This window comes from Scyliorhinus torazame, chromosome 2, assembly GCF_047496885.1.
Source record: "Scyliorhinus torazame isolate Kashiwa2021f chromosome 2, sScyTor2.1, whole genome shotgun sequence".
Lineage (NCBI taxonomy): Eukaryota > Metazoa > Chordata > Chondrichthyes > Carcharhiniformes > Scyliorhinidae > Scyliorhinus > Scyliorhinus torazame.
The window spans coordinates 319,429,917-319,451,602 of record NC_092708.1 but is presented as its reverse complement, the minus strand read 5'-3'; positions in this window follow the sequence as shown (position 1 = coordinate 319,451,602).

Genomic DNA, 21,686 nt, shown 5'->3' with positions numbered 1-21,686 from the left:
CTATGTCCTGATCGTGGACTACTTTTCGAATTACCCGAAGGTGATATGGTTGCACGACATCACCTTGTCTGCAGTCATTCGTACATGTAAAGAAACCTTTGCTCGACACGGCATCCCGCTCACGGTTATGTCGGACAATGGCCCCTCCTTCTCCAGCCAAGAATGGTCCAACTTTGCCAGGTGGTACAATTTTGCCCATGTGACGTCCAGTCTCCTGTACCCCCAATCCAATGGCAAAGCGGAGAAGGGAGTACATAGAGTCAAACGGCTCCTATGCAAGGCGGCTGATGCTGTGTGCGATTTCTACCTTGCCCTGCTGGCCTATCGCTCCGCCCCAATATCCACTGGCCTGTTGCCAGCCCAATTACTCATGAGTCGCACCCTGAGGACGACGGTGCTGTCTAGCCATGTCCCAGACCTTAACCACGTTCCGGTCCTTCGCCGGATGCAGCTGTCTCATGAACAGCACAAGGCGGCTCATGACTCCCGTGCAGCTGAGCTCCCTGCTCTGGCTCCAGATGACAATGTCCGCGTCCATCTTCCGGATGGTGGCTGGTCTGCAACTGCTGTTGTCCTTTGGCAGGTGGCCCCCCGCTCGTTCCTGGTTCGTCTACCGGATGGCTCTATTCTGCGCTGCAATCGACACGCCCTTCGTCTCGTTCCACGCTCGCCACGTGATCCTCCAGTGTCGCCTCGCCCTCCTGCTGACCCTGCCATGGACTATGCAGAGCTCCCTGTCACTCTGCCTCCCCCTGACTTTGACGCAGTCCAGCCCACTCCTAAACCGGCAGCTCTCGACCCACCTTTGAGGTGGTCAACCAGAACTCGTCGCCCACCTCAGAAACTACATTTATGAACTTTTCGAATTTATGGACTCTCTGAATTGTTTTGTTGCTTTGTTTGATCGTTTCCCTGGTTTGTATATAGTGTTGATCTCATTACTCTTGTTGCATACTGCTTCTCTGCACCAGGCACCTTCCCATGTAAATAGCTTAGTTCTCATGTACGTAGTCCTGTAAATATGTCTTCGCACCCCACACGTAGTTAGGAACATTCTCACCACACATTATTTATTGCCACACACATACATTTTTTTATAATAGGGGGGATGTCATAATATTCACCAGTATATCATGGTGCAGATACACACACACTGATGGACACACAGCAAGACCAATCAACACACACAACACCACAGCCAATCACCAGTTAGAGCACACTCACTATAAAGACAGAGGGCTTCAGAGTTCCCGTTCATTCGGGATGCAGCTTCTCAGAGCGACAGAGCTTACAGCTTACAGCACAAATCTTCACCATGTGCGGAGTGCATAGACTGGTTAGGACAGGCATAGGTCTTTAGTTTAATCTAACATCGTGTTAACCCACAGTGAAAGTATGTTCAACAGTTTCTAGCTTAATAAAATAGTGTTGCACTATTTTAAGTGTTTGTGGCCTGTATGTGTTCTACGGATCCAGAGCACCCAACACATCAGGCGTGGGCTGCCCACAATGAGAAACCCCATTGGCTGGTTGCCGGGACGGAGAATCCCCCTGCTGGCGGGGGCGTGCCGCACCAGAAAACGGGGGAGGCGGGACGGAGAATCCCGTCCAAGATATTGTTAAGAGTTGGCAGATCCTGCAGTATTCCAGAGAACGTAATTCATCATTAAAATACAAAATCTATGAAGGCCTTGCCTTCTCAACCTTGCCCCTCACCTGAGGTGTCGTGACCTTCAGGTTAAATCACCACCAGTCAGCTCTCCCCCACAAAGGGGAAAGTAGCCTATGGTCACCTGGGACAATAGCGACTTTACTTTCACTTCACAAAATATGGTCTTTATCGAAACATGAATAGCCTTTTAGCCCCAGAACTCCTTTCACTGGCCACCACAAATTGCACTTGAAGACAGAGAACCTGATCGGTCAAAAGGGCTCTGCTCTCCATTGTTGATTCAGTCCTAATAAAATTTGGCAAGGAGGTTGCCTGGTGCACGTGTGACAAGTTTCACAAGTCCCGAGGTAAGTTATATGGCATGATAACACGAGACAAAAGCTAATTGTGTTTCCCAACAGTGCAGATTAAGGAGCCTAATTGTGGATGTATTCAGTATGTATCAATCCAAAACGTAGCATGGTCTGCAGGATAATGGAGATATTTACTGGATTAAACAAAATCGTGAGATAACTATATAATTAGAGGTGAGAAGACGACTGCGTAAAGAATCCAGACTGATGATTGAAGTCACCACAAAGAGAATTGTTTTCTGAATCCAAGCTCATTTCAATGATCCAATGGTTAGGTTGATCTTTCACCGTTTAAGCAGAGCAACAAACACATCATGACTTAACTTAGGAAAATAGTCCTTTTTCTTCCATATGCTGCCTAAATATTCCACGAGCCATAGGACTGTCTTTCCAAAATGAAAGCACCACGGCATATAGTTGTGACAATAATTCATATATTAACATGTTAGTGTGTCTCTGGACACCATCCAGAACATAGTCCACTTGATTGGCGACTAATCCATCCATCCTAAACTTTCACTTCCTCCACCAACATGCCCCCAGTGTGTAACATTTACAAAATAAATAGTAGCAACTTGCCAAAGCTTCTTCAGTCGTACTTTCCAAACATCTTTGGCCTAGATAAACAATGGCAACATGCATATGGGAACATTGCTACCAGCAAGTTCCTCTCCAAGTCACACATCATCCTGACTTGGAACTATAACACCATTCCTTCACTCTCACATTCCCTTCCCAACGCCCCTCACCCACCCACCCTGCTTTTAACAGCACTGTGGACGTACCTACACCACGTGGAATGCAAAGGTTCAAGAAGGCGGCTCACCATCACCTCAAAGGTAATTAGGAATGGATAACTATTGCTGCCATTGTCCGAAATGTCCAAAGCCCATAAATGAATGAATGAAAAATGCATAACATAGCAGAAAATTGGCCTATCAAATCTGTTGCAGAAATAAATACAGAATGAGTTGGAAATCCTCAGCAGGTCAGGCAGCATCTGTGGAGAGAGAAACAAAGTTAATGATTTGAGTAACAACCTTTCAGCAGAACTGGGACAGCATGTAATAGGTTTTATGCAGGCGAAATGTGAGAGGGTGGAAATAGGAGCAAAGGAAAGATAAGGGGTGGAATTTCCACCCCCGTTTTCAGTTGGCGGGAAGGCCAGAGAATCCAACAGGAGAACCACAATGGCTTTTACACTGGCGGTATTTCATATTGGGATTGTCCTGCCCCCCCTCCTCCCACCACCACCAATGACGTAATGGGAGCCATGTCACGAGCGAAGGTTGTTGGCGGAGTGGACTCATTCAGAGTCCATCCCACCAGCATGATGTCATGGGTCCCGCCCATTCAATTTATTTTTCTGAGTGTTAAAAATACAGAGGGAAAACCCGGAAAGGCAGCAGGCGGCCTGCCCTCCGATTTTCCCGCCTAAAGAAACACTTAGAAATAAATCAAAACATTCCGCCCTGAATTTCAAAAGACCAACCGTGTCATTTTTTTTCTCCTGTGTGTTATTTCACAATAAATTGCACCTGCCATTTGTCTGCCCATTCTACTAATGTATCCATAGAATCAAATCCACAGAACCCATGCAGTGCAGAAGGAGGCCATTTGGCCCATCAAGTTTACACCAACACTCTGAAAGAGCACCCTACCCAATCCCACTGCCCTGCACTATCCCCATAACCCCACCAAACCTGCACATCTTTGGACTGTGGGAGGAAACCGGAGCACCCTGAGGAAACCCACTCAGACACGGGGAGAACGTGCAAACTCCACATAGTCACTCAAGGCCAGAACTGAACCTGGGTTCCTGGTGCTAACCACTGTGCCACTGTGCCACCCATATCTACCTTCCTGTGTACTGTAATGAGTCATGGGAATTGTACCATCTCCCTGAGTATTTCTTATATCTATATTATCCTGAACTATCCAGCACAACTCATGAAAGATCACATTCTGAAGAATACAATCTTCTCTGATGCTGTGACAGATTATCTCCCAAGCACAGAAATCCTCTGCCGCAAAGATTCAAATTTTCTGACACGTCATGCAAAGCTACTGATCCTCATTGCACAAAGGATCAATGACCTTTTCCTCACTTTGTCCAGTCAGGCCTAAACCTTACCGGGGTAATCGGTTTTCTTGGGCAGCAACACAGCCTGTATGTTGGGTAGTGTTAGGAAAGCAAAGGTAGTTTTAAGGGATTTATATTTGTATTGGTAAACATTAGAAATACGGCATTTTTTAAAGTGTGTTTAATTGAATATTTCTGTGCCTGGAAAAGTAAAACCTATTGTTAGATTCATGCTGGGCAAAGTTGTGGGGGTTGGTTAAGTTCCCATTGTGTTTCTATTGTACTCCTATTGAGGTCATTTCTAGGGAAGGGCTTTTCTTTGTTTTCAGTTTTAACAGGAAGCCAGAGAAGTTGGAGCCAGGCCACTGAGAAATGAAAAGTTCTCAACTCTGCCACGATAGGCTGGACAGGACAAGGGAGTTGCAAAAATGAAGGCTTCCTAAGAAACAAGATACCGTCCAAATAGCCAAGAATTGGGACACAAAGACTGTCTAAGAAGTCTGGAATTAAGCGAACAGAGGCCAAGGTATTGTTCAGAAGAATTCGAGGAAGAGTAAACAAAGTGTTCTGAGTTGAAGAGACAATCAGAGTAACTAGATTTAAAGTGGAACAGCAGACTTCAGAGGTAGATGAAACATCTAATGTAATTTTAATAGTCTGGGAATCAAGAGTTAAGGCAATTGTGAGCAGTTTGCACAGCAATCAAGACCAAAAAATCCTAATGGGGTTGATGTGAAATCCTGGACTGGGTTTGCTGTTAAAAGTGGAGCAGAAGCTTTATTCGAAAGTGTCATTTGTAAAACCGAGACTGGATTTCAGAATGCAAACCACCAAGTGATAGCATTATTCTGAGAGAAAAATTTAAAGCATGTTTTGGGAGTGGAGTTTGGAAACTCTCATGTGACAATCACCTTGGTGGGATTCTAAGGAGAAAACCATAGTCACTAACTTGGGTTCAGAGCGGAGTGCCATTTGACCGCAGTCATCCTGTGAACTTGAAAAGGACTTTTTGTGTTCATGAGACCATTGTAGCATAAAATGTACTTTGGAATCCATGTTAATCTTTAAATCTGTGTGTATTTGTTAAACTAAGGCGGGGGGGCAGTAAAGGAATTATAATCCCATTTTTTCATGTTTGATAAATGTTTTTTCCTTGTTGTTAAAACAAATTAGCGGCCCTGTGACTCTTCCTCCACATTTTATTTTTGAAAATAATAAAGTTACGGTTTTACACTCAGGTGTTTATCAAAGTTCAGTTGAAGAATTTTGAAAGCTGATTTCCGGGTTTTTTTCGTGCTTTACCATTTCTTGGTTTCCTTTTTGATTTTCTTTGCTGCTGCAATTGGTTTCCAGGAGCCTTTGTGGCAATTGTTGTCCTGCTGCTATTTTCTTTTACTCAGTTACAATCGCACCATGATACAATTCCCTTTTTCACCGCTTTTCAATGGAGGGTTGCCAGTCAGGTCAAGCTGCACTGGAAGTGTCTTTATTCCACACTGGAAACACAGCAATGGGTATATATGCCTCCATTCGTCAGAGCAGTACTGCCAATGGAAGTAGGGATGGGCTGATTGTGCTTCTCTATGTGCTGCAAGTAGACCTACAGTAGTCTCCTATAGGCATATAAATAGTGCAAGGGTGGTAAAGGGCAGCACGGTAGCACATTGGTTAGCCCTGTTGCTTCACACCTCCAGGGTCCCAGTTCCAATTCCCGGCTTGGGTCACTGTGCGGAAATTGTATGTTCCCCTTGTGTCTGTGTGGGTTTCCTCCGGGGGCTCCAGTTTCCTCCCACAGTCCTGAAAGATGTGTTGTTAGGTGAATTGGATATTCTGAATTATCCCTCTGTGTACCCGAACAGGTACCGAATGTGGCGACTAGGGGCTTTTCACAGTAACTTCATTGCAGTGTCAATGTAAGCCCACTTGTGATAATAAAGATTATTATTATTAAAAGGAGGGATAGGGCCGATTAGGGACCAAAAAGGGCATTTATCCTTGGAGGCTGGGGGCATGGCTGAGGTATTAAATGAATACTTTGCGTCCGTTTTTACCAAGGTGTTAGATGCTGCCAGGACATTGATAACAATCGAGGAAATTCTGTCCCCAGACGGGTTCAATATTGATAAGGAGGAAGTGTTGAGTAGAACATAGAACATAGAAAATACAGCACAGAACAGGCCCTTCGGCCCACGATGTTGTGCCGAACCTTTGTCCTAGATTAATCATAGATTATCATTGAATCTACAGTGCAGAAGGAGGCCATTCGGCCCCCTGAGTCTGCACCAGCTCTTGGAAAGAGCACCCTACCCAAACTCAACACCTCCACCCAACACCAAGGGCAATTTGGACATTAAGGGCAATTTATCATTGGCCAATTAGACTGTCAGAAGTGAAACTTGACAAGGTACCGAACCGGATGAGATGCTTCCAAGGATATTGAAGGAAGTAAGAATGGAAATTGCAGGGGTCCTGGACAGAATCTGCCAATATTCTCTGGACTTGGGAGGGTGCCAGAGGACTGAAGAATTGCAAATTTTCAAAAAAGATTGGAAGGATGACACCAGCAATTAGAAGCCAGTCGGTTTAACATCAGTAGTGGATAAGCTTCTGTAAACAATTATTCTGGATAGAATTAGTAGCCACATGAAAAATGCAGGTTGATTAAGAAGAGCCAGTGTGGATTTCTAAATGGGCTAACTTCAGCTAACTTGCTGGAGTTTTTTGAGGAGGCAACAGAGATGGTTGATGTGGGTAATGTTGGTGATGTGGTGTATTGGGCTTTCAGAAGGCATTTGATACAATGTCACACCACTGACTTCTCAGAAAAGTTACAGCTCATGGAATAAAAGAGACAGTAGTAACGTGGATACAAAATTGGCTAAATAATAGGAAGCAGGGACTAATGATCAGCAGATCTTGGGGGGGGCTGAAGGGAGGTTTGTAGTGGTGTTCCTCAGGGGTCAGTGTTTTTCCTGATATACATTTTTTTTTTAAATAAATATTTTATTGAAAATTTTTGGTCAACCAACACAGTACATTGTGCACCCTTTACACAATATTATAACAACACAAATAACAATGACCTATTTTATAAACAAAAAATGAATCAATAATAAATAACAAAAATGAAAACTAACCCTAATTGGCAACTGCCTTATCACAAGTAACACTCTCCAAAAATATAATTTAACAGTCCAATATATAATTATCTGTCGCAACGACCTATACATATTATACAGTATATATTAACAACCCTGAGAGTCCTTCTGGTTCCTCCTCCCCCCCCCACCTCCCCCCCCCCCTCCCCCCCCCCCCCCCCCCCCCGATCCTGGGCTGCTGCTGCTGCCTTCTTTTTTCCATTCCATCTATCTTTCTGCGAGGTATTCGACGAACGGTTGCCACCGCCTGGTGAACCCTTGAGCCGACCCCCTTAGAACGAACTTAATCCGCTCTAGCTTTATAAACCCTGCCATGTCATTTATCCAGGTCTCCACCCCCGGGGGCTTGGCTTCTTTCCACATTAACAATATCCTGCGCCGGGCTACTAGGGACGCAAAGGCCAAAACATCGGCCTCTCTCGCCTCCTGCACTCCCGGCTCTTGTGCAACCCCAAATATAGCCAACCCCCAGCTTGGTTCGACCCGGACCCCCACTACTTTTGAAAGCACCTTTGTCACCCCCATCCAAAACCCCTGTAGTGCCGGGCATGACCAAAACATATGGGTATGATTCGCTGGGCTTCTCGAGCACCTCGCACACCTATCCTCCACCCCAAAAAATGTACTGAGCCGTGCTCCAGTCATATGCGTCCTGTGTAATACCTTAAACTGAATCAGGCTTAGCCTGGCACACGAGGACGACGAGTTGACCGTGCTTAGGACATCTGCCCACAGCCCCTCCTCGATCAACTCCCCCAGCTCTTCTTCCCATTTCCCTTTTAGTTCATCTACCATAGTCTCCCCTTCGTCCCTCATTTCCCTATCTATATCTGACACCTTACCATCCCCCACCCATGTCTTTGAGATCACTCTGTCCTGCACCTCTTGTGTCGGGAGCTGCGGGAATTCCCTCACCTGTTGCCTCGCAAAAGCCCTCAGTTGCATATACCTGAATGCATTCCCTTGGGGCAACCCATATTTCTCGGTCAGCGCTCCCAGACTCGCGAACTTCCCATCCACAAACAGATCTTTCAGTTGCGTTATTCCTGCTCTTTGCCACATTCCATATCCCCCATCCATTCCCCCCGGGGCAAACCTATGGTTGTTTCTTATCGGGGACCCCCCCAAGGCTCCAGTCTTTCCCCTATGCCGTCTCCATTGTCCCCAAATCTTCAGTGTAGCCACCACCACCGGGCTTGTGGTGTAGTTCCTCGGTGAGAACGGCAATGGGGCTGTCACCATAGCCTGTAGGCTAGTCCCCCTACAGGACGCCCTCTCTAATCTCTTCCATGCCGCTCCCTCCTCCTCTCCCATCCATTTACTCACCATTGAAATATTAGCGGCCCAATAATACTCACTTAGGCTCGGTAGTGCCAGCCCCCCCTATCCCTGCTACACTGTAAGAATCCCTTCCTCACTCTCGGGGTCTTCCCGGCCCACACAAAACCCATGATGCTCTTTTCAATCCTTTTTAAAAAAGCCTTCGTGATCACCACCGGGAGGCACTGAAACACAAAGAGGAATCTCGGGAGGACCACCATCTTAACCGCCTGCACCCTCCCTGCCAGTGACAGGGATACCATATCCCATCTCTTGAAATCCTCCTCCATTTGTTCCACCAACCGCGTTAAATTTAACCTATGCAATGTGCCCCAATTCTTGGCTATCTGGATCCCCAGGTAACGAAAGTCCCTTGTTACCTTCCTCAACGGTAGGTCCTCTATTTCTCTACTCTGCTCCCCTGGATGCACCACAAACAACTCACTTTTCCCCATGTTCAATTTATACCCTGAAAGATCCCCAAACTCCCCAAGTATCCGCATTATTTCTGGCATCCCCTCCGCCGGGTCTGCCACGTATAGTAGCAAATCGTCCGCATACAAAGATACACGGTGTTCTTCTCCTCCTCTAAGTACTCCCCTCCACTTCTTGGAACCCCTCAACGCTATCGCCAGGGGCTCAATCGCCAGTGCAAACAATAATGGGGACAGAGGGCATCCCTGCCTTGTCCCTCTATGGAGCCGAAAATATGCAGATCCCCGTCCATTCGTGACCACGCTCGCCATCGGGGCCCTATACAACAGCTGCACCCATCTAACATACCCCTCTCCAAAACCAAATCTCCTCAACACCTCCCACAAATAATCCCACTCCACTCTATCAAATGCTTTCTCGGCATCCATCGCCACTACTATCTCCGTTTCCCCCTCTGGTGGGGCCATCATCATTACCCCTAACAGCCTCCGTATATTCGTGTTCAGCTGTCTCCCCTTCACAAACCCAGTTTGGTCCTCGTGGACCACCCCCGGGACACATTCCTCTATTCTCATTGCCATTACCTTGGCCAGGATCTTGGCATCTACATTTAGGAGGGAAATAGGTCTATAGGACTCGCATTGTAGCGGGTCCTTTTCCTTCTTTAAGAGAAGCGATATCGTTGCTTCAGACATAGTCGGGGGCAGTTGTCCCCTTTCCTTTGCCTCATTAAAGGTCCTCGTCAATACCGGGGCGAGCAAGTCCACATATTTTCTATAGAATTCGACTGGGAATCCATCCGGTCCCGGGGCCTTTCCCGCCTGCATGCTCCTAATTCCTTTCACCACTTCTTCTACCTCGATCTGTGCTCCCAGTCCCACCCTTTCCTGCTCTTCCACCTTGGGAAATTCCAGCCGATCCAAGAAGCCCATCATTCTCTCCCTCCCATCCGGGGGTTGAGCTTCATATAATTTTTTATAAAATGTCTTGAACACTCCATTCACTCTCTCCCCTCCCCGCTCCATCTCTCCTTCCTCATCCCTCACTCCCCCTATTTCCCTCGCTGCTCCCCTTTTCCTCAATTGGTGTGCCAGCAACCTGCTCGCCTTCTCCCCATATTCGTACTGTACACCCTGTGCCTTCCTCCATTGTGCCTCTGCAGTGCCCGTAGTCAGCAAGTCAAATTCTACATGTAGCCTTTGCCTTTCCCTGTACAGTCCCTCCTCCGGTGCTTCCGCATATTGTCTGTCCACCCTCAAAAGTTCTTGCAGCAACCGCTCCCGTTCCTTACTCTCCTGCTTCCCTTTATGTGCCCTTATTGATATCAGCCCCCCTCTAACCACCGCCTTCAACGCCTCCCAGACCACTCCCACCTGGACCTCCCAATTATCATTGAGTTGCAAGTACTTTTCAATGCACCCCCTCACCCTTAGACACACACCCTCATCTGCCATTAGTCCCATGTACATTCTCCAGGGTGGGTGCCCTCCTGTTTCCTCCCCTATCTCCAAGTCTACCCAGTGTGGAGCGTGATCCGAAATGGCTATAGCCGTATACTCCGTTCCCCTCACCTTCGGGATCAACGCCCTTCCCAGCACAAAAAAGTCTATTCGCGAGTAGACTTTATGGACATAGGAGAAAAACGAGAACTCCTTACTCCTAGGTCTGCTAAATCTCCACGGGTCTACACCTCCCATCTGCTCCATAAAATCTTTAAGTACCTTGGCTGCTGCCGGCCTCCTTCCAGTCCTGGACTTCGACCTATCCAGCCCTGGTTCCAACACCGTATTAAAATCTCCCCCCATTATCAGCTTTCCCATCTCTAGGTCCGGAATGCGTCCTAGCATCCGCCTCATAAAATTGGCATCATCCCAGTTCGGGGCATATACGTTTACCAAAACCACCGTCTCCCCCTGTAGTTTGCCACTCACCATCACGTATCTGCCCCCGTTATCCGCCACTATAGTCTTTGCCTCGAACATTACCCGCTTCCCCACTAATATAGCCACCCCCCTGTTTGTCGCATCTAGCCCCGAATGGAACACCTGCCCCACCCATCCTTTGCGTAGCCGAACCTGGTCTATCAGTTTCAGGTGCGTTTCCTGTAACATAACCACATCTGCCTTAAGTTTCTTAAGGTGTGCGAGTACCCGTGCCCTCTTTATCGGCCCGTTCAGCCCTCTCACGTTCCACGTGATCAGCCGGGTTGGGGGGCTTCCTACCCCCCCCCTTGTCGATTAGCCATCCCCTTTTTCCAGCTCCTTACCCGGTTCCCACGCAGCTGTATCTCCCCCAGGCGGTGCCCCCCCGCCCATCCCCTCCCATACCAGCTCCCCCCTCTCCCCAGCAGCAGCAACCCAGTAATTCCCCCCTCCCACCCTCCCCCCCGCTAGATCCCCCGCTAGCGTAATTACTCCCCCCATGTTGCTCCCAGAAGTCAGCAAACTCTGGCCGACCTCGGCTTCCCCCCGTGACCTCGGCTCGCACCGTGCAACGCCCCCTCCTTCCTGCTTCTCTATTCCCGCCATGATTATCATAGCGTGGGAACCAAGCCCGCGCTGCTCCCTTGGCCCCGCCCCCAATGGCCAACGCCCCATCTCCTCCACCTCCCCTCCTCCCCCCATCACCACCTGTGGAAGAGAGAAAAGTTACCACATCGCAGGATTAGTACATAAAACTCCTCTTTCCCCCCTTTTTAACCCCCCTCTTCGCCCCCCACATTCGCCCCACCACTTTGTTCAAACGTTCTTTTTAATAACCCGCTCATTCCAGTTTTTCTTCCACAATAAAAGTCCACGCTTCATCCGCCGTCTCAAAGTAGTGGTGCCTCCCTCGATATGTGACCCACAGTCTTGCCGGTTGCAGCATTCCAAATTTTATCTTCTTTTTATGAAGCACCGCCTTGGCCCGATTAAAGCTCGCCCTCCTTCTCGCCACCTCCGCACTCCAGTCTTGATAAACGCGGATCACCGCGTACTCCCATTTACTGCTCCGAGTTTTCTTTGCCCATCTAAGGACCATTTCTCTATCCTTAAAACGGAGGAATCTCACCACTATGGCTCTGGGAATTTCTCCTGCTCTCAGTCCTCGCGCCATCACTCGGTATGCTCCCTCCACCTCCAACGGACCCGCCGGGGCCTCCGCTCCCATTAATGAGTGCAGCATCGTGCTCACATATGCCCCGACGTCCGCTCCCTCCGCACCTTCAGGAAGACCAAGAATCCTCAGGTTGTTCCTCCTTGCTTTGTTCTCCAGTGCCTCCAACCTTTCCACACATCGTTTCTGATGTGCCTCATGCGTCTCCGTCTTCACCACCAGGCCCTGTATGTCGTCCTCATTCTCGGCTGCCTTTGCCTTCACGACCCGAAGCTCCCGCTCCTGGGTCTTTTGTTCCTCCTTTAGCCCTTCGATCGCCTGTAGTATCGGGGCCAACAGCTCTTTCTTCATTTCCTTTTTGAGCTCTTCCACACAGCATTTCAAGAACTCTTGTTGTTCAGGGCCCCATGTTAAACTGCCACCTTCCGACGCCATCTTGGTTTTTGCTTGCCTTCCTTGCCGCTGTTCTAAAGGATCCACTGCAATCCGGCCACTTTCTCCTCCTTTTTTCATCCGTATCCAGGGGGGATTCCCTTCTGGTTTACCGCACAGTGTTTTTAGCCGTCAAAATTGCCGTTGGGGCTCCTATAAAGAGCCCAAAAGTCCGTTTCACCGGGAGCTGCCGAAACGTGCGACTCAGCTGGTCATCGCCACACCCGGAAGTCTTTCCTGATATACATTAATCATCTCGGGGACATTTTCAAAGTTTGCGGATGATCCAAAACTTGGAAGCATTGTAAACTGTGAAGAGGACAGTGTAGAAATTCAAAAGGTTATAAACAAGTTGATGGAGTGGGCAGGTAGATGGCAGACGAAGTTCAATGCTGAAAAGTGTGAGGTGATGCATTTTGATAGGAAGAATATGGGGAGACAATATAAAATAAGGGGTAAAATTGTAAAAAGGGTGCAGGAGCAGAAGGACCTGGGTGTCTATGTGCCTAAATCATTGAAGGTGGAAAGACAGGTGGAGAGAGCAATTAATAACGTATATAGTATTCTGGGTTTAATTAATATAGGCATAGAGTACAAGAGCAAGGGGGTAATGCTGAACCTATGCAAGATACTAGTTAGACCTCAGCTTGAATTTTGTATACATTGCTGGGTGCCACACTGTAGGAAGGATGTGAATGCATTGGAGAGAGTGCAGAAGAGGTTTACAAGAATGGTTCCAGGAATGAGAAACTTTGGTTATGAGGGTAGATCGGAGAGGTTAGGACTGGTCTCCTTGGAGAGAAGAAGGCTAGGAGGAGATTTGATAGAGATGCTCAAAATCATGAGGGGCTGGGCAGAGTAGACAGGGAAAAATTGTTCCCCCTTGTAAAAATATCGAGAACGAGAGGGCAAAAGATGCAAATGGATGTAAGAAAAAACCTTTTCATACAACAGATGGTTTGGGTCACAAATGGACTGCCTAGAAGTGTGGTGGAGGCAGGTTCAATCAAGGAATTCAAGAGGATACTGGATGATTACTTGAATAAATAATATGCAGGCATATGGGGAAAAGGCAGGGTAATGGCACTAACTCATGATGCTCATTTGGAGAGCCACTGCAGACACAATGGATCAAATGGCCTCCTTCTGCACCATAACAATTTTGTGATTCTGTAATTCTATGCAGTGAAACGTCACCACAGCCCAGGAGATGCCAATGGCTGTCAAGTCAAAACAACTTTTAAAATTTTTGTTTGGTGATCCTTTCAGGTTGCAAGGAGGAATAACAACAACATAATCCAATTATCTATCAATATACATGCACTGAAGGGCAGCAAGGTGGCCAGTGGTTAGCACTGCTGCCTCACAGCGCCGAAGTCCCAGGTTCGATCCCGACCCTGGGTCACTGTCTGTGTGAAGTTTGCACATTCTCCCCATGTTTGCGTGAGTTTCAACCCCACAACCCAAAGATGTGCAGGGTAGGTGGATTGGCCACGCTAAATTGCCCCTTAATTAGAAAAAATGAATTGGGTACTCTAAATTTTAAATATATATATACAGGCACTGCAAAAAATGGGTGTCTTTCTTGTTCAAAATGATTTTCCCCTACCCAATCAACAGCAGCACGAGAGGGCTCTACAATTTTATAGAATGGCACAGTTCCCAATGTTGTTCTTTGTGCTCCATTGCATATTTTTGAATAGGAAGGGATTGCATTCTCTCATTCATCAGTTTATTTGCAATCATCTGTAACATCTTAATTCTCCACTTCCTGTCCTCTGTGCATTTCTAACTGTTGGGAAATAGCTATCTATCTGCCCAGGCATGTGCAGAGATCTCTCCTGGGAAGAACAGTTGATGTCCCAATCAGACCAGAGCAAAACAATGTAAACTGGGTTCTACCCAGCTGGGACATGATGCATCAATAATATAGCCCAAAAGATGCTTTGGATTGATGTGGAAATTGAGTTATTAATTAAATTAAAATCCCTTAGCAAGCAGGTATGGTGCCCTTGCTTCCTATTCTGTACTCCCCCTCCTTCTGCCCGGTAAATGATACAGCTAAGATTTAAAACTTACTGCAGGTTTAATTTTTACCATAATGTTTTCACACTTTGAAGTAATTTATTTAATGATCATGTATCCTGCAACTTGATCCCACTTCAATAAGTAAAAAACTAAGTAACAAATTGAGCAGATATGGGTCTGTGTACCTCATGCTATACGTGTCAACAAGATTGAAATCCCGATCAATCTCCAATTGCATACCAGAAGGGCATGGAATTCAGTAACATATATCGCCACTAGCACCCATCTCCATTTCCGAGGGGCAGGATGCACTTCAGGCCATTTGCTGCATGGCCCATGTGATCTCTAAGGATTTGAGCAGATGCACCAGATGACAGGGATTTGGCACTATCCTGATACCATACAGCCCAACATGATGTTGTGAGACCGGGATCCCAAATTTGGGAAACAAATATGTGGGCAGTATCTATGTTGTTCACTCACGACAAAATGAGTGTGAAGCTGCGAGGTGGGCCTTCCAGTAGTGCTATTTAAAAGTCCAGGCACACTGATTTCAGAAGAGGTCTTGTTTTGGAATTTTTCAGTTGCAAAGTGCCTGAAAGCACTCTGGACTGTTTTTGGAGATGTTTAGGTCAGTAGCTATATCTGCCAGAGTTTGTTGCTGCATCCTCCCAAAGATGGCAGAGGATATCTGTCCACACAAAGGGGTACGGTTGTAGATGTGCCTGTGTCTCTGGGTGGACGACAGGAAGATTGAGCAAAAGCTGCAGAGTAAGCAAGCTCCACATGATGTACTCTGCCATATTGGAGTCAAACTATTCCACAGAACCTGACGTTGAGAGGTGCTGTCCAGCAGGCCAGTCAATGCACTCCCAACATCTTGTTTTACAAGGCCATTCAGTGCTTTCTTGTAAACTGTCCCATTGTGGTTCTCCACCTGAGTTCTTTGCAGTAGAACTTGTCTCACCCTTCAATGGGCTAGCAAACAAACTATTCTTTATCCTTTTTTTTTTAAATTTAGAGTGCCCAATTCATTTACTTCCAATTAAGGGGCAATTTAGCATGGCCAATTCACCTACCCTGCACATCTTTGGGTTGTGGGGGTGAAACCCACGCAGACACGGGGAGAATGTGCAAAATCCACACGGACAGTGACCCAGAGCCAGGATCGAACCTGGGACCTCGGCGCCGTGAGACAGCAATGCTATCCACTGAGCCACCGTGCTGCCCTCACTATTCTTTATCCTTGACTGGGCAGCAACCCACATAGGCCCTCATGACTGACTTTATGCCATTTCCAGTTCTATACCAACTTCCGAGGTACATGCAGTGTCAGTATCTGAGCTGGTGGCTCTGAGTGCCAATCATATGATGGGGCCTCTTCATTAGTGCTGTGGTGTTGCTGTTGTTCCTCCTCCTGGGGCTCCTGTGACTGGGCAGATGGTAGTTCCAGGGTATCTGAAAGCAGGAACTCAGAAGGGAAAGGCTTGTGTAAGGGAAGGGAGGTTCAGGAATGGGCAGCAAGAGATCTATGGTCACACCATTCGTAACTTGCTCATGGTGTCAGATAGCAGGATGGGGGTGAGCCGGGCGTGGAGAAGAGGCATAAGGCTGGATCAAGTTGCCGGCCTCAATGTTCTTAGTGATGACAGGTGGTAAAGAGCCAGCTCAGTTGGCACCTGGATGCAGAAAACCACCTCTTCCATAGGGCTCAGGGAAGGCAGGCATCCTTGTTGCCAGCCAGTTCTGCTTTGCTATTGTGTGCCAGCTGTTCATGCAGTAGGGAGGACATAATCCCATTGGTTGTGTTGTGTTAATGGGTAATGTGTATGCCACAGGTGAATAGCTGAAGATATAGAGAAACAGTGGGAGATGGTTGTGAGGCTGACAGTGTGAGCAGAAGTGTGGGGGTAAGACAAAATGCATGACTCCTAGGAAGCACTACTGGGTGAGTTATGCAGATTTGGTGCATTGAGAAGTATGAGAAGCTGGTGGTGGGGTTGGTTGTGAGGTCATGAAAAGATACATTGACTGACATTGACCTGAGATCATTAGGCTTCTTATGGCACTGCTTAAATTCACAGGTCCAGGCTCTGGGAGTTGACCTTCCTCTCCATTGTCCCCATTTCCTTCTGAGGGTCTCCACATCCCTTGTGGGAGCATGGTATCAATTTTCCTGTCCACCTGCACCACTAATGCCTCCACCACTATGGATTATGTCTTTTGTGGTATTCACCTTGCAATAATTTTATTGCAGCAATCTTTCCTGCAGCTTCCCATTGAGATGCATCCAGCCTTAAAAATGAGCAAGCTAGCTGTTTACATCATCGTCAAACAATGCTGCTGAATCCCCCTGCCATATGCAGACCATGCCAGTAGCATTAAGGGGCAAAGTGCAACATTGGAGGCACATCAGCTAGCCCCACAATCATTTAGATCAGGTGAGCTGGGTGTGAATTGGCATGAGCAAGCATGAATCATGACCCCCACACCCAGAAATCCAATTCTATTTGTAAGTAAATAAAAATAAAATGTTCAACAACCTTCCATTAATTATGTCCAAAGTAATCCACTTTTGTAATACCTATTTTATTGCTTCTCAGTTATAATATCTGCTGAGAATTGATGAGATAAAATGTGTTTCACAGATGCATATAGAACACGTCTGGATACAAAAGGGGATATTAGACCGAGCACAAATCAATGGAGATATGACTTGTTTTGCAATGGATCATTATTTTCTTTCTAACTATGCTGATCCTGGCTATGTATATGTAGTTTCTTTATCTTGGCTGGTTGATCATGCTTATAGAGTGCAATAGAATGATGGTATGTCATTATTGAAAGCTGGCTCTGTAAATCCTCCATAGATATTTAAATTAATTTTTCCCATTAGCTCTGAGGTTGAATCTCTTGTGCAACCTCTAAATCCTGCCTGCATTTTATAGAATAAACTATCTTTAAAGCTGATGATCTGTAATTTCTAATATTAATTAAAGCTAAAACTATATATGCACAGTTCCATTAAATCTGAATTACCTGGAAATTGTAAACTACAACTTATGACAATAAATTGTAATACATGTTGGAATTTCAGATATATTGTATTACAGCTATTTGGTGTAGTACGGGTTAAAAACCTAAGTGAGGGTGTGTTTGACTGCTGCAGTCATGTTTTAAAATAAATCCTAGTTGAAAGGTTGGGATCCAGGGGTGCAATTAAAGCATCAAAAAAGCTTGGGCTAATGGAATTTTGTTTTGATTCAGGGGGTCCCCTGTGGAGTTAGTTAGATTTCAGCTTGATAAGGTGATGTTGTTATTGGGTGGAGCCAGCATCAGGCATTTTGTAGGAAAAGCAGGTCACTGCAGTTCTGGATGAAGCTGTCACCACGGGTCAGGCAGATTGCTCTCTGCAGCTCAAAGAACAAAGAACAACAAAGAAATGTACAGCACAGGAACAGGCCCTTCGGCCCTCCAAGCCGGTGCCGACCATGCTGCCCGACTAAACTACAATCTTCTACACTTCCTGGGTCCGTATCCCTCTATTCCCATCCTATTCATGTATTTGTCAAGATGCCCCTTAAATGTCACTATCGTCCCTGCTTCCACCACCTCCTCCGGTAGCGAGTTCCAGGCACCCACTACCCTCTGCGTAAAAAACTTGCCTCGTACATCTACTCTAAACCTTGCCCCTCTCACCTTAAACCTATGCCCCCTAGTAATTGACCCCTCTACCCTGGGGAAAAGCCTCTGACTATCCACTCTGTCTATGCCCCTCATAATTTTGTATACCTCTATCAGGTCTCCCCTCAACCTCCTTCGTTCCAGTGAGAACAAACCGAGTTTATTCAATCGCTCCTCAGAGCTAATGCCCTCCATACCAGGCAACATTCTGGTAAATCTCTTCTGCACCCTCTCTAAAGCCTCCACATCCTTCTGGTAGTGTGGCGACCAGAATTGAACACTGTTGAAAGAGATTAACAATCTTTAAAGCAGTGTGGGTTTATCTGAGAACAAGGCGGAGCTGAAACAAGCTGAGAAACAGCTTCTGAAGACATACAGCCAGATGGGTCTGATATGAGTTAGGTCATGCCTTTAAAGCAGTATCAAGAGATCTGTATTTCTCAAAGAACATCTCTGTAAAGCAAGTATTCCTTTGTGAAATTGCTAGTTGCAGTGAATTGAGAATTGAGATGGTTTTTCCCTTGTTGTTTAAGTGAGAATAAAGATAGCAATTAAAGGTATTGCACAGGACTATGGCACCATGTAGTTCTGCCCCACGCTTCAGGGGTGTCAACCTCGCCAGGCTGCTGGATGCTGTGGAGGCAAGACGGGATGCCCTATACCCCCGAGGGGGTTAGAGGACCAGCAACAGGGCTACCAATGCCACCTGCGAGGCAGCGGCCATCAGTTCGGGCAGCATGACCAGGAGGACCGCCGTCCAGTGCAGGAAGAAGACCAATGATTTCCACTGGGCTGCAAGGGTAAGTTAACACCTGCCCTCTGGCATCAGTCCCACCTACCACCACCCCTGACCACTGCCACCATCCCCCTTCAAATAGTCAACATGCATGAGGTCAGCGTCATTAGTGGTGGTAACCAAGGTATGGCTCAGTCTCTGTTGACCATGGCTGAGGCCTTCGCAAGCATGTCCCAGATGCAGGTGGGCACTGCCGAGGCACTGCAGAACATGGCCCAGTCATTGAGGAGCATCGCCAATGGCTTTGACGCCATGCTGCAGACAACAGGGGGGCACCAGGATCAGCAGAGCCGGATGACGCTGAGGCCTCTGGAGCTCACGCCAGCTGCATCTCCGCCCCATGGAGACCCCCAGGTCTCTACAGGCACTGTCTGTACCCAGTGCCCTCCACCAAGGAGACAACGGCAGTCTCCATCTCACCCAAACCTCTGCTCCTAACACCAGCATGTCTCAAAGGGAAGCGGGCAGAACAAGCCTGTACGGCGATGCCAGTGACACCACTAAGTCAGCAGGGCCTCTCCGATGCCAGGCCCTCCAGAGGGCATTCGCCAAGGGCATCAAAGGCTACAGGGTGTGGAAAGCAGCAAACTGCCTCCACCTCTGACGTGCATCCTGGAGAGATACCTAAATGTAGCAACAAAGCACGGAAGCTGAAGATGATTGAGGATGACTGAGTGGGCACTGGCGGGGGAGGAGCCATCTGTATCTGGGGACGATGGGGGTTTTGAATACTTACCATTATAACGTGTTATACCAGATACATGTGAAGCGCCTGGCTCATTATTCTTCACAGTGGGCCGGCCCGCACCCCCACCCGCAACTGCCCTCAGCTTCCCCAACCCCGGACACAGTAGTCCCAAAGCAAGAGCCCCCGATGCAGACCACGTGCAGGTGATGAGTGTGTGCACGCTGTAAGCAAAAAGACAGGAGTCAGACTTTGGCATCGATTGAGGAGTACCAGATGTTACCTCACAGCGGGTTATCATTGCTCTCCTGTCTTGTATATTGACCCGCCGACAGTGCCAACACAGGCCCATCACCCTGGAGTGCTGGAGGATGTACCAGGGTAGTCGAGAGGGGGGTGTGTGTGAGAGGGGGGTGAATTTGGGCAGGGGGTTGAGGGTGGGGTGGTCAATGGGGGAGGGGGTGATTGTGGTGTTGGGAGGGAAGGGGAGAAGGAGGGATGGGGAAGGAGGGATTGGGGGAGTAAGGAGGGATTGGGGTGGGAGAGGGGGTGAGCTGATAGACAAAGCCTCATCCTGTGAGACCCGAGCAAGGATAAGGTCCTCCGTGGCCCTCTGGGCATACTGGACCCTCACCACCGCCTGCCCTCCTTCCTCTGGCTACCAAAGCAGGTCCCCCCTCTCCTCATCCTCCTCAGTCGAGGCCACAGGCCACTTCTCCTCCTTCAGCATGTTACCCCACTGCTGTGGAGCGCACAGCAGACCACTACAAAGTGGGAGACCCTCTGGGGAGTCTACTGCAGTGTACCATCAGAACGGTCCAGGAATCATAACCACATTTTGAGCAGTCCGATGCATCGCTCAATGACAGCACGGGCGGCAGCATGGGCCTCATTGTATCGGGTCTCCATCTTGTTCTCTGGCATTCGAACTGGCATCATCAGCCTGGACGTCAGTGGGTACCCCTTATCCCCCAAGAGCCAGGCCGTCACCCTGGGATGATCCTCGAAGACACCGGGGATCGCCGAGATACACATTCCCTGGGATGCATGCATACACCTACGTGACCCGGAGGTGATGGTCGCACACGAGTTGAACATTCAGGGAATGTAACCCCTTCCTGCAAATGAAGGGTACTCCTTGATGCCCTGGTGTGTGCAAGGTGACATGTGTGCCATCAATTACCCCCTGGACCTGGGGCATTCCAGCGATGGCAGAGAATTCTGCTGCCTGGGCATTTTATGGGCTTGGTCTAGGTCAAAGGTGATATAGTCAGCTATGATACAGAAATCAGGGGGCCTAGAGCAAGGCCACAAGAAGCTGAACTCACAAAGAAATTATGAAAATATTAAAGGGGGGAGAGGAGAAGGGAGAAGGCCTAGCAACAAAAGGGGGAGAAGGGAAGAGGAAAACACTGCATGTATGTAAACAGAATACAACTGCCCGTTGTATAATAAGTGACCCAGGAAAGGACCCTGAAGCAGCAAATGGAAGGGGTGGGGGTGGGATCAAGGGGGAGGGGAGGGGAGAGGCTGGATCAATACGGAGGGAAGTGACTTATATATTGTAGCCGACCCATATACCCTTGTTGAATGTGCAGTGTATAAAATGTAAATACTTCAATAAAAAAATTTCAAAACATTATATATATAGTCAGCTACCTGGGCATACAGGGCATCGGTGACCTCATGGATGCACTTGTGGTTGTAGGCTGTGAGATGCCGAACATGTCTCCGCTCGAGCCTTGGAATGAACCCTATGCATAAACATTCAAATCTGTGGTGACCTTCACGGCCACTGGGAGCGGGTATCCTCCTCCTCCACAGGGTGCCAAGTCCACAAGGAGTAGCACCTTGTTGTGTCCGACTGTGGCACATGCTGTCCAACATCTCCTCGAATGACCAACGATGTCTGTACATCTTGGGTTGTCACCGATGTCCCTCTCT